Raw genomic sequence first — 14,018 nt, 5'->3', positions numbered from 1 at the left:
TGTATAGCATGCTTATTAATGTACTATTGATATGAATTCCTGCTAGATCTCAGTGTGCACCTCTATGCCGCTGCCGGACACAATTCAGATGTTGTTGGGCTGTATTGATGGAAATATCAGTGGACACGTCAATTATCTTTCCCGTTGCAATGCACGGGCTGCTAGTACAGTATAAAAATCAAAATCGCTCATGTACACGAGCATACACTCACCCCTATGAACGCCCGTACGCACACCCTACTCATATGAGCACCTCCAAGAGATTAAGCCAGCATAACATCTTGAGATTGATGAAGTTACCACAGGCGCCTCGTAGTTGACGGGAACGTCTCATCCCTCTGAACAAACATTGCCGAAAAGTCTGAAATAAATTCAGAAAAAATGCGAGCACCTATGTTATGTCTAGAACCCCTGATGGGTTGAGGATATCACGGTCCTCCTAACTATCCAACAACATGTTACGCATGTTGATATCAACGCCAACACACGAGCACGAAAACTCTTTTTTTTCGAAAAGGGAAATACCCCACCCTCTGCATCTCGCGTGATGCACACAACCATAAGGGTGCTAGTTCAGGGTGCGAGAACTCGCAGGGGGGGACACATCTGTTGAGTCATGCCGGTTGCCTGATTGCCTCACGAGAGTACATCAATTTTTATGGCATAGTTATGATGGATGTTTTTCACACGGCAATTTTTTGCATGAAATGTTGTAAATGTACCCATGGAAATTTGCCCATGACATTTCAACAAAATTTTCCCATGGCATTTGTTTGTTTTTGTAGTGCTCACATGTTATGGCAAAGATTTGTAACCCCCATGGCATATTGTGTCTATTATACCATGTCAATTTTTTTTGCAAACAATGTTTTAAAGAGTACTGTTTTTTGTAGTTTGCAAAATGATGTTTAATGTAGTTTCCCATACTAGCAAGGGCACTTTTATTTGTTGAAGTCTGGCCTTTTAATTTTAAAGAGCATGGAGTTTTTTCATAAGTGCATGACATTTTTATTTGTGTATATCAATGGCAAAAAAGTAGCTAATCTAAGTCAGGTCGAAAATACCATATTTAGGCCAAAGTGGGCCTTTTTTCGCCCAACAGGGAAGGTAGGAGAGCAGCGTACGAGAGGGAACGTGTTCGATCCTCAAAAAAAAGACAGAGCGTGTTCGCTCAGGGGGTTCTTTTCAAGCGAACGAAATAGTTCACTCGATCGAACCCCTCGGGGAATGTTTACTTTGCCGGTGGCTTCTTCCTTGGGGAACGATCGTCGGTTATTGGCGTCCATTTTTATAGGTTAGTTTCTGAAACTTATGATTTTTTGTCACAATTACGAAGTAGAGGTTGAACTTAATGAAATTTTAAAACTCATCAAAAAGTATTCAAAATAGATCTAATTTAAAAGTTGCCATATAGAGAGGAGTTTTTGCCTTGTCCCCCAAGGTGGTGATACGCTCTGGATCGTCGGTGGACATTGAGTTGTAGGCTTGGGCCACCCTATTGTCATTGGTCCTCTTCTATTTGTCGTTATACCCCGGGATCATGGCATCGTTACATAACATTCCAACAAAGTAAATTAATTGCTTCTTCTGAAATTTGGAAACTAAAGAAACCTAGAACAGGGCAAAGTGCTAAAACATTAAGCACTACATCTTCTGATGCAACAAATTATACTTCTACTCCAAAAGCACAGTAGCATAAGTCACTCAAGCACACATAGCATTTGCACTAATAACATAGAAACAAAGGGATCCTAGGAGTAATCTAGAGCACATCAGGCAGTTGCCGGCTGCGTAGCATTTTCATGGTCTAGAGCATCTTCTCATTGATGGTTGATGATGAATTCCTCCATGATAACCTCATGGTTGTCATCGAGCTTGAACTAGGCTTGCAGCATGGCAATGATGTCAGCAGGAAGCTAGTCCTAAAATTGTTGAGCAAAGGAACCAAATGTGGCCTCAGTGATGTCTTCGCCATCTTTGACAATGTGGAGGCTATGACAAACAAGCTTCTTTGCTGCCTTGGCAACTGGCACAACCTTTCCATGGCTACTGGCATGGAGCCGCTCACTGGATTTGCGGAGAGATAAGTTGTCCTTTTGGTAGATGTGCACCGTTGCAAGTGTTTGCGTTGCGTACTGGTGGCCTGGGAGGCGACGACGTCGGTGAAGCCAGCACAGCCTCCTGGCATGTTTGGAACGTAGGCTTGATTTGGGTAGACAACATGTCTAGGAGGTAGACCCTAGAGGCGTGTTGGATCCAGATGTGGCTTGAGGGGTGATTCGAAGCCCGGAGGTGCACCAATGATAGGCAGGATGAGATTCGCCAGCGAGCAGAGATAACTTGTACCAATACTTGTTAAGGAACGTAGTACTTTCAAAAAAATTCCTACACACACGCAAGATCATGGTGATGCATAGCAGCGAAAGGGGAGAGTGTTGTCCATGTACCCTCGTAGACCGAAAGCGGAAGCGTTAGCACAACACGGTTGATGTAGTCGTACGTCTTCACGATCCGACCGATCAAGTACCGAACACACGGCACCTCCGAGTTCAGCACACTTCAGTCCGATGACGTCCCTCGAACTCCGATCCAACCGAGTGTTGAGGGAGAGTTTCGTCAGCACGACGGCGTGGTGACGAGAGGAAAAGGAGCAGGAAGGGTTACATGCATTGGTGAATTCTCTACTAATCTCTGCCTGCAGCGATTCATCAAAACTAAGGAAATTATGATAGACTCTTTAAATTGTATAAGGGAGATGGTATGTTTCCATCCCCACCATACAAGCCCCCACGTTTAGCGACCTAGTAAAATCCACATGGCTGGGTGGCCCTCTAGCTCTATAAACCCGGATTGAATGCTAGCAAATCAACAAGGAAAACAATATGTGATCATGCCTTATTGCAAATGTCGTAGCAACCCGACCAAGATGCAATGATCTTCCATAGCTATACAATCATCAAAGCTAAGGAGAACATAAGCAACAAGTAAAACACATGTCTCACGCCACACAATCGCAAAGTCTTGACAGCTACGGAGGAAAGGTTCATATCTTCGCATAACTGTTGTTTTCTCTCTCTCATGGTACGCTCTAGTCTTTTTTCCTCCACATGTCCCTTAAGAATTCGTTATCACTGTAGAGGTAACTTCTAACTGTGAATGTCAAATCTTTGTTTGGGACCAAATAAAACAATCCGGCTTTAAAGCAGCGCTCTCTATACTTCATAATCGCACCGTCTATGGTGCATGACAGATTTTTAATGATTTCAACACTTTCCATATAAACCAGCTATGAGTTGATCTTCCCCAACCTAACCATCATTATAAGCCGCCATCTTCCCGTACAAAGCTCTATTTCGTGGCGCAGTGCCGTTGATTTAAGTACAGCTGCAGGTTTAGCCAATGCCCTCATGCCATACTCGTCATGAAGACATAGCCTGAACATCTTCTTTGGTCTGATGATCTTGTGATCTTTTTCAAAAAGTAGAGACCCAACCTTCTGCTTGAAAATAAATAAGAACGTCTTCGTCGGAATATTGGGTTGGCGTTTGATCATCAGTATGACATGAGCATCCTATGTTAGGTTGATCTCTCCACCAATGGGCCCAATGGCTCATTGGGCCCTTGATCCACGCCCTGATCGGGGGAGTCCAGCCCAAGCGAGGCTGGTGGGCCCCTATTGCGTAGTGCTATAAAGAGGAGGTGGGGACCAGGGGCACAGGGTACGAGGTTCATCACCGCCACTGTTCCCCACTCCTAACCCTATCCGATCCAGAGGGAGGCACTGAAGCGATGGGAAGCTCCGCCGCCGCCACTGCCCATACATCGCCGCCGTATCCACCTCACCTCTCTCTGCTATCGCCACCATCACCCTCTCCATGATGGCCTCCGGCTCGAGTTCATCAATCGTTGGAGAAGGTAGGTTTACCGGAAATCCTACCCTACTCGATCCCACAGATCTATCAATGGTATCAGCCAAGGTTTGGTTCAGGATTTTCAGTAGAAAAGAACACAAAAGAAAATCTTTCCCCATCCCGAAGAACCCTAGACAGGGCAAAGACAAATTCCTCTACGGAGAAAGTAGCGCCGCCGTCATGGCCGCGCCGTTCCTCTCGATCCGGATGGGCATCGGCATGCCGAGCCATTCAAAAGAAGAACACAGGTAGTGGGGGCACCACGCCCTCGCCACTGCCAAAAGAACAGACCTCATCGAGGCAAAGGGCAACACAGCCAAGCCATTCGACAGCGGCGCGCTTACCGCAAGGGAAACGCGCTACTAGCGAAGGGGCAGACCACGGCGCCGCCGTAGGGTGGTCCACCGTCGTCATATTCAGGGGAGCAGAGGAGGGCTAGACCTCGCGTCTCTCTCTACCACTTGCTCGCGGTGGATGGGGAGAACAGGATGGAAAAGGAGAAAGAGAAAGCGCGCGCCGCCGTGGCCGTCGCCGCCGGCACCGGCGGCAGGAGCACGGCGCGGTGGCCGGTCGGACAGAGAGAAGCAGCGCGCAGATGGAGAGATAGATGAGAGAGGAAAGGAGCGGCGCAGGGGGACTGGAACAGCTCCGCGTAGCGCAGGGGCATCGGACGCCGTCGCCGGCTCGCCCGCGGCGCGTTGGACCGCTAGAAGCAACCGCGCCGGCGGGAGCGGAGAGAACGAGGCGAGCGGCGCGCGGGGGGAGGAAATGAACTAGGGTTCCCCCCCCCCCCCCCGCTGCGAACTGGTCTGTTTTGACCATGCGAGAAGCCCGCTCAGGCGTCAGATCCGGCCTACCCGCATCGGGCGGCTGGAGTGAGCTCTGGCTCCTCACAGGCCGTGGCTGGGCCGAGAGGGGGTGGGCCGGCTGGACCGGCGCCCCAGGCCAGGAGCTGCGAAGGAAAAGGCCGTTTTTCGGCCCAGAGAACTCCAGCATTTTTTTGTTTTTTGTTCTGTTTTTAGGCAAAAAAAATATGTAGTCTTGATTCCTTTTTTCTATGCAATTTTTTCCAACGAAATTTTTTGCTTAGAAAATAGAAAAGTAAACAGAAAAAGTTTTTGAAAATGAAAATAGAAAATTTTCAGAAAAACAAATGTTCATGAATTTTACAAAGAAAATAATAAAGTTCATGAACATTATTTGCTCAAAGAAAAGTTTCTGTAAAAAAAAGTTCATGAATGTTTTATTCATGTTTTTCCGCTGCAAATAAAAATAAAAGTGCTTTTTTAAAAGTGAATAGAACTAAAGTAAAAGATTAAATTGTTGTTTCTCCAATGCATTTTTGAACCAATCGGTTGAAATTGCTCAGAGGGTAAAAGAGTATAGAACTGTTTCTGAATAGATTCAGAAAGTTTCCGCTGCAAAGAAAAAGTATTATCCTCCAATTAAATTGGAACCAACGGGAAAATTTAATTGGATGAACAGTTTTGGAGAGAAGTTTTTTCACTTGTGGGTGAAATCAGATTCAGATAGCTTCTGCTATGACAGTAGAAAGAAATTTGATTAAAGTTTAATTATGGTATTGTTATTTTTTGACCAACGTTGATGATGACAATATTATAATTCAATGAGTCTTATAGTTAAAAGTTCAAATCTCTGATAATTTTTGTATCAAAGTGGCCAATTTTCATAGCATTTGATAAAGATTGAGAAATGTATATTAAAAGTTTTCCGCTGCAATAAAGTTGATAATGATGATTATTTTCTTAGCAAAGTCGCTTAATAGAAATTTTATCATCACAATATTTATGAGTTATATGCATTATTTCCATTTCTGCCCAACGGTGATATGGAATTAATGTAGAAGAATGAGCTTTATTCTAATTCTACCAGAACGATGATTTATAGTATAAAAAGGAAGTTTTGCAAAAGTTTAATGTGCATATTTTTTAACCAGACCAACGTAGGGTTATTTTTATGCTCATTATTGTTGATTATTGGCTAAGTTTTCTCAGACTAAAAGTTTTTCATGCTTTCATTCGTGAAAGCGAATGGCTGGGTACTTATGACCCGAAAGATGACCATGAAAGGTCATAACGTGAGGGAGTATGTTCTCTCTAAAGAATGGCTTCAAAAGAAAAGAATTCTTGGATATTAATCCAAGAGAAGAAAACAGATAGATCATTGAGAGTCTTGGTTGACGAATGTCTTTCATGTACTCTCTATGATTTGAGATAAAACAAGCAACATGCGTGTTTAATTTGACCAACGTCGGATCAAGCATGTGTGTCAAAGAGCATTCGGATTTATTTATAAATTTGATGATTGAATATGCAGTCAAAAGAGCCAATTCTGGCATTTATGTCCCTTGCAGGGAATTGCCCGCATGGCGGGAAAAGATGATTATGATAAAACCCGCATGGCAGGATAAGTCTGGGAAAATCCCTGCGTAACCTGTATGGCGGCAGAAATTTTCTCATACTTATCCTGTATGACAGGAGAAAGACATGATGACTCATGTGCTTTTAATGTGTCCCACTCTGGGAGAAAAGTATGGAGTAGCTATTATGCTTTCCTAGTATCAACCGTACATCTTATGTGTAACGGTCATTAAGCACTCAATAAATCCAAAGAGAATAAAAGTTACAGACAAACCTAAAGATAAGAATGATATGCAAGTGTGACATGCAAAAGTACTAATGATAAAGAACTATGTTGAGTTTCTGAAATGGAATGAGGAAAAAGTACTCCAGATAAATGAAGTAGATAATCGAAGTTTCCTCATTCACAAGAGTTATGAATGGTTTTTCGAAATTGTGGCAGAAAAGTTCTTGCCACATTTTGAGGGGGAGAAAAGATATATGAGATAAATTAAGAATGTTGAAACTCCCCTATACTTTAGATAATGTGATGAAGAATGTGATCGTCTAGGGGAGTATGACGGTCATATTAATACCCCTAAAGAAAAGAAATAGTTGTATTTCTAGATCTTTTACAGTTCCGAAAGCAGAGTAAGGAATACTAAGACGGTGCTTAAAGTGCCATAAAGAAGAAAGTTTTAACAGAATAAACCCAAATTATAAAGTTTAAAGATACGCCATTTTTTAGTGAAGATGGAGTAATCTGGGGGAGCATGTTGTATGACCTATACAACACCTGATGTTAGCTCTATAAAGGATGAATGAGTACACATGGATCTTGTGACACAGGTCCCTGTAAAATTTGTTGCCTCTTGGAAATTGAAGACTATATAATTAATTTGTCTCTTAGCAATGACAGAGCAACAACATCCCCATATGAAAGAAGTGCCAGTACCTAAGACACTGATGGTCTTAAGGAATGAGAAAATCAGATACTTCTGATTACTATAAAGTCTATGTTAGTGAAATTCAAATGGAGGTTGATCCCACCTCATTTAAAGTGCTCATTCGAGTTTTGAGAAGTGTGTGCTTATCTAAATGATAAGAGACTATGTGAGATGAAATGAAATTGGTGAATCCCGACGATGTTTGGGACTGATGAGTAATTTCCAATGGAGCCAAAACAGTAGGCTGTAAAGAGTCTACAAGGACAATGTGACTCCAAAGGAAATATGTAAAGGTGTAAAACACGACTTAAATCGAAAGGTTTTTGCGCGTTTTGCACTGAATAGATTACAATGAGTGTTGGTAGCACATCATGATCTGAGTTACATCAGATGAAAATAAAGAACACAGGGGATACTACCTGAAGAAGTCTTTTATGGACTAAAGCAATCAAATGTTGTTTTGGGTTAAAGAAAATGAGAGGACAATTGTATTCGTGCAAAGTTATAGAATGGGAAATTCATTTCCTAATCCTGTGCATGTGGATGACATCCTACTTGCTAGTGGTGATGTCAACCTACTGCGGGAGGAGAAAAGAAGTTCTTGTCTTCAAAGTTCAAAAGAATGTTCTCGGTAGAGTGTCTCTCATTATAATTATCGAGATTCACCAAGAAAAGAATAAAATGGGTATTAGGAATGTCACATGGACATGCTAAGAAATGTCTCTAAAGTATGCATGCGACAAAACCTATGCATGTTCTTATAGTCAAGGGTAATAGAACTGGAAACTATGGTGTTCCAAAAGTTGATGAGAAAAGATTGAAAATGGATATGGTACCATATGCTTTAGCTGTTAGAAGCTCAATATATTGCCCTGACACAGTTCACATATCCGAGTTGTTTTGGCAATGTCCAGTCCATATATAGATCACTGGAATGGAGTCAAAGATATCGGCCTCATGCTGAAAGAAATAAGTGCTCTAAAAAGTTTGTGAGTACAAAGACAAGACTTGTGAAATGTATAGCAAAATCCACAATTGTCGCTAACTTTCACACTTGGAGATTTTTGTGTGGAAAAGCTCCAAAGAATGAAACAATTATCATCAATCTGATGCAAAGATATTTTATAGCTTGATATGAGGCTGAGGGACAGGCAAAATGGTTAAGGAGACCTGTACCCCGAGTTGATAATGGTTGACAACAGCGATAACTATTTTAAGTCTTTCTCTCCTATGACAACGAGTCAAGTGTTGATGCCAAACACATTGACACAAAGTTATACGTTGTTAAGGAGAAAGTCCGGAAATTATGTTGAAATGCTTGGAGCATGAAAGCAACAGACAAGTATTTGCAGATCTGCTTATTAAAGGCTTACAGCCCAGTGTGTTCGGAGAACACACAGTCGACATGGGTTTTATGGTATAGTATAACATTTCTGGACAATAAAAGGGCCCAAGGTTAAAGAATCTGTTTCAAAACAGAGGAGTGTGTTGTAGGAGTTGATTCTATCGGGAATGAACTGTGATGATGAGACATTCTCTACATGCAAATCTGTGATGGAACGAGTACTTTGAAAAGAGTTATTTCAAAGTATAAAAGTTAAAAGTATATGATGAGATCAAGGGGGAGAATGTTAGGTTGATCTCTCCACCAATGGGCCCAACGGCTCATTGGGCCCTTGATCCACGCCCTGATCGGGGGCGTCCAGCCCAAGCGAGGCTGGTGGGCCCCTATCGCGCAGTGCTATAAAGAGGATGTGGGAACCAGGGGCACAGGGTACGAGGTTCGTCACCGCCACTGTTCCCCACTCCTAACCCTATCCGATCCAGTGGGAGGCACTGAAGCGATGGGAAGCTCCGCCGTCGCCACTGCCCATACATCGCCGCCGTATCCACCTCACCTCTCTCTGCTATCGCCACCATCACCCTCTCCACGATGGCCTCCGGCTCGAGTTCATCAATCGCTGGAGAAGGTAGGTTTACCGGAAATCCTACCCTACTCGATCCCACAGATCTATCATCCTAAATTAGCATCCCATTATTTTTCAGAGAAAAGAAAACCCCTACGAGCTAGCAGTACATAGGCAATTAAGAAAAAAGGTGTACTGGAGTATACTGCATGAACATCTCAAAATAACATATAGAAGCAGAAATAAACAACCCTCGTTCGTATGTACCTGCAGCTGCCATCGGAGGTAGTAGTCTTCATCTGCATCATGCAAAGAACCCGGCGAATCGATGGAGGGCTATATTTCTTTCGTGGGAGATCAGAGGACTGATTAGGAAGACCGTACGTGTTATGACACGTCTGTCTTGTCTTTGCCTCGAATATTTCTTTCCACCTACCTACCTACATGTCCTGTATCATTTTCTATCACTCCTGCTCTATCATATAGGACGTGTTTAGGTCAACTCCACCACACGACCCTATCCTGTCCACCCCCATCCGTTTGGGGTAAAAGGGACAAACGAGACGGCCCAGCCGCAACGGACTTTTGTCCGCTTTGTGTCCTCTTTCGACCCATCCCCGGTCCAAATTTGCGCCGGTTTTGGGGTGAAATGGACAACGCGCGGACGGGCGGGACGCGCGCGCTTGTCCTCCCCTGGCCCGCCTGTCGGTGGGAGAAACCAAACCCCCCACGCCCATTTGGTGTCATTTCCCCCAAAAACTCCCACGACCCTCCCGCCGCCCCCTCTCTCTCCCCCGTCCATGGCCGACGCACCGCCGAGTTCCGGCGGCCTGACCGTCGACCCGCCCGCAAAGAAGAAGAAGAAGGCGCCAAGGAAGCCACGGTCGGAGTGCACGCCGGAGAAGATCGTGAAGTTCGAGGCAAAATCAGCGAAGAGGAGGGAACGGAGAGCGGTCGTCAAGGTCAATGCCGCTGCGGCCAAGATCGCCGCCCAGCGCGATGAGCTGGAGGCCGCGCGGCGCAAGGCCGTGACCGACGAGAAGGAGGACCTCGTCAACAAAGCGCACGCCATCCTCATTCTTGGCATGGGCCATCCGGCCGGGTTCCCTGGAGCGGCCGTCGGCCCGGCGAGCACAAGCTCGTCGGTCGCCCGGCCTATGCACTGCCAGTCGCCGACCTCGCGCACCACGCCCATGTCGCCCGGCTTTCCTCTGCCAAGGCACGACGGCCAGAGCCATTTCTCGGGGTCGCCGGACGTGGGCTTGTTCGCGCCGTTGACACCGCACCCCGCGGCCATCATCGACCTCAACGTCACACCTGGGTCCAGCAGCGGCGGCCGTCCATCCGTCGAGATGCAAGGAAAGCAGGCACGGGCACCATGTCGGCCCCCCGCGTCTTGTTTGACGGAATGTCAACCCCAACGCCAACGGTCGACGACCCCTTCTACAACCAGTACATGGAGGACGTGATCTTCGAGGGTGGGCATGGCCGTCCCTACGACCCCAAGGAGACCCAAAGTCAGGATGGCCGTGCCCAGTACGTGCCCGATGAAGAGGCCAACGGCCGTGCTGAGTACGACCATGGTGACTCGTGGCATGAAGACGATGACATCTATGTCGAAGGTGATGGTGATGAAGAAGAAGGCAATGACGTTGATATTAGTGGTGAGCCATTGTTCATCGACGAGCTCACCCAAAGAGCGGAAGCACAAAAGAAGAAGAAGAGCATTCACACGGGTTCATACACACAAGATGAGGAGAAGTTGATTTTCCAAGCTTGGATGGAGATTAGCCAAGATCCGAGGACCGGCGCGCAACAATAGGGCATTGTTTTTTGGACGAGAGTCCACAAAACATTCAATGAAAGGAAGATGTTCGAGCCCTACCAAATTACAAGCAATCGTGGCATCGGCTTGATTCAAAAGAGATGTTTGTTCATCCAACAAGAGTGCAACAAGTATCAAGCCGCATTTGAGAGCGTTCAAGCACGGCCCGTGAGCGATCATGAGTGTGGACTTGTTGAAGATGAGAGACAAGACGAGGGTCTGGTTCGAGGCCAAGCAGAAGGAGATGCTCGACGCCGAAGGCCTGAACTAGGTCGTCCGATCGGCCGTGGCCGTTCTTTTTGGAGGCTGGCATGGGTGCCGCCCGCCCGCTGGGCCGCTGGCTGTGTGCTGGCGAGAAAACATTCATTTTGGTGGTCGGCTGTGTTGCCGGTGAGGACAACTATTCATTTTGGAGGCTGGCTATGTTGCCGGCCGCTGGCTGATGCCGACGATGGACGTGTAGGCCGCTGGCTCTGTTACCGGCGTGATGAACCGGGACCGCTGGCCTGAAATAGGGCTTGGCATTTGAAACGTTGCTTCTGGTTTTTAAATAGACGCGGACAGGATGGGGCAAATGGATGCGGCCATGCGCCCAGCCGCATCCCAGGACACGCCCAGACACGACCCCAAATCGCTGTCCGAACGAACAGAATCCGGACAAAATGGACATCCGTTTGGGGTCGCGCGGTGAAAATGGCCTTACGAACAGGAAATCGGACACCAGAAAACCAACGCACACGCACGCCCGTGGCGGATCCAAACAAGACACCAGAAGTCCAGAACTAAAAAGCACATGTACGGTGTTCAAAATAAAAAGCACATGTACAGCCGTGGCAACAGGTAAAACCGGAACGGCCCACGAGCAGGAAAAAACACCCATGCGAGCAGACCTGATCTCCTCTGACTGTTGTTCCTCGTCGAGGCGCCTCCGCCATCCCCGCGCCACCCCTGCCAATGATGCATCGCACGGCTGCAGGCTGCCCTCAATCCTGTGCAAGTCATGGTAGCCGCCGAACGCCTGCGCGCTGAAGCACCTGCGGTCGCAGTAGCTACACGAGAAGTCGACAAGGCCGCGTTCCAGACGGCGCCGTCGGCCAGCAGAGATGCTCGATGGCGCCGTGCATCATCCCGGGTCTCAGGCCGAGACTGTTGATGGTACACTGCACCTTGCCCTCTGTTGAGTATGTATATTGTACTGCACGTGTATTGGAGTTGTGACCCACCTCCTAGTCTTGTATAGTTGAGATAGAGGTCTTTTCTTGTATTATATATGCATGCACCAACACCCCAATCAACACATCGTATTGCAAATCATCTGTCTACATGATATCATTTTTTCCGGTCTAACCCTAGGATAGCTGCCGCCGTCGCCGCCGCACCCCACCTCTGCACCTACCGCCGCTGCGCCCCTCCACCTCCTGCCTCCACGCGCCACCGCCACTGTGCCTCGCTTCCGCCCTCCCACGCGTGCGCCTCGTCCCGCTGCTACGCTAGCCAACGACCGCATTGATCGCCTGGCTAGCTAGCTTTGCTAGCCAGTCGCCAGCCGCGCCCGTGCTCTGCGCCACTCCGCTTTTCATCCCGCGCCGTGCTCCACCAGCCGCCGCGCCTTCTCCCGCTGCAGTCGCGTCCCACCGCTGCTGCCATCTCCTATCCCAACCCTAACCCTAGCCGCTACCCCGCACGCCGCCATGTCGTGGCCCTCCTCCCCCGGCTCCTCCTCCACCCACTCGTCCAATCCGTTCGCTGGTTCCGAGCCCTCTGCCGCTGCCATCCGTGACCTCAATATTGAGGCCCGGGTCTCCATCCGTCTTGAAAGCTCCAACACGTCATACTACGCGTGGAAGACCTACTTCAACCTTGTCTTTCGCGAGTACTATCTCACCGAGCATATCGACGATTCCGTGGACAGCGCGTACATGCGCGGTGACCCGGAGTGGTCCGCCATCGAGGCCACGCTCATTCGTTGGTTCTACCAGACGGTCTCGAAGGACATCTTCCACACGGTCGTCGCCGAGGACGATGACGCCTGCATCGTGTGGGCCAAGATCAACGCGCTCTTCACCGACAACAAACTCCAGTGCCTTGTTTTCTTGCAGCAGGAGTTCTTCGGCTGTCACCAGGATAACTCCACCATCGACGAGTATTGCATGAGGCTCAAGATGCTCGCCGATGAGCTTTGCGACATCGGCGCTAAGGTCTCTGACGACCTCATGCCGAGCACCCTCATCGCCGGACTTAATGAGGACTTCGGCAACGCGGCGTCCAACCTCACTCTGCTGCCGCAACCCACTTTCCAGCGCGTTGTCGCGTACCTCAAACTTGAGGAGCACCGGATGACGAAGCTAAAGCAGTGGGTCCAGCACACCGCTCTCGTCGCCGGTACCACCCGCGGTGGCCCAGCTCCTCAGCCCCCCCGACCCCCCCCCCCCCCCCCCCCCCCGCCCGCCCGCGCCCCCAGCGCCTCCCCAGCAGCCACAAGGTGGCAGGGACCGGCGCAACCAGCGGGGTGGCGGGGGCCGTCGTCAGTAGCAGCCGCCACAGCAGCAGGTGCAGGGCGCAGGGGGGTGCCCCACTTCCAGCAGCCGCCTTCTCCGTGGGCCGTCGGGCAGAACCCGTGGACGGGCGTCGTCCATGCCTATCATATGCCCGTCCCGCAGGCTCCTGCACCGGGTCTCCTTGTCCCCCATCCAGCGGGCCACCAGCCGTTCGTCGGCGCCCCCTACCAGCCCTACGGTGCCCCGCTCGCGCCGCCACTCCTCGGTGGCTACGGCATGCCAGCCCAGGCGCCACCCTATGGAGGCCATCCGCTGGCACCTGGACCATGGGACCCAGCCCTCCTGGCCGCCCTACACTTGGTGCCGTCGCCGAGCAACTATGGCGGTGGAGGCGACTGGTACATGGACTCGGGTGCTACTGCGCACATGACAGCTCATCTCGGTAACCTTTCCTCCGCCACTCCCGTTCACACTCCCACTCGCATCACCGTTGGCAACGGTTCCTGTTTACCCATCACCCATGTCGGTAGCACTAGTTTTCCTTCCAGTTCCACACCTATCACTATGTCT

At 48.5% G+C, this 14,018-nt stretch overlaps 1 pseudogene; it reads right to left on the bottom strand.

The window, feature by feature from the left end:
* Positions 1-2,945: 2,945 nt before the first annotated feature.
* LOC147986027 (uncharacterized) lies at positions 2,946-3,553 on the bottom strand (annotated as a pseudogene).
* Between the last annotated feature and the right edge of the window lie 10,465 nt (positions 3,554-14,018).

This window comes from Triticum urartu, chromosome 2A (assembly GCF_056163025.1).
Source record: "Triticum urartu cultivar PI428250 chromosome 2A, HENAU_Tu73, whole genome shotgun sequence".
Classification (NCBI taxonomy): Eukaryota; Viridiplantae; Streptophyta; class Magnoliopsida; order Poales; family Poaceae; genus Triticum; species Triticum urartu.
This window is presented reverse-complemented; position numbering and strand designations above follow the sequence as displayed.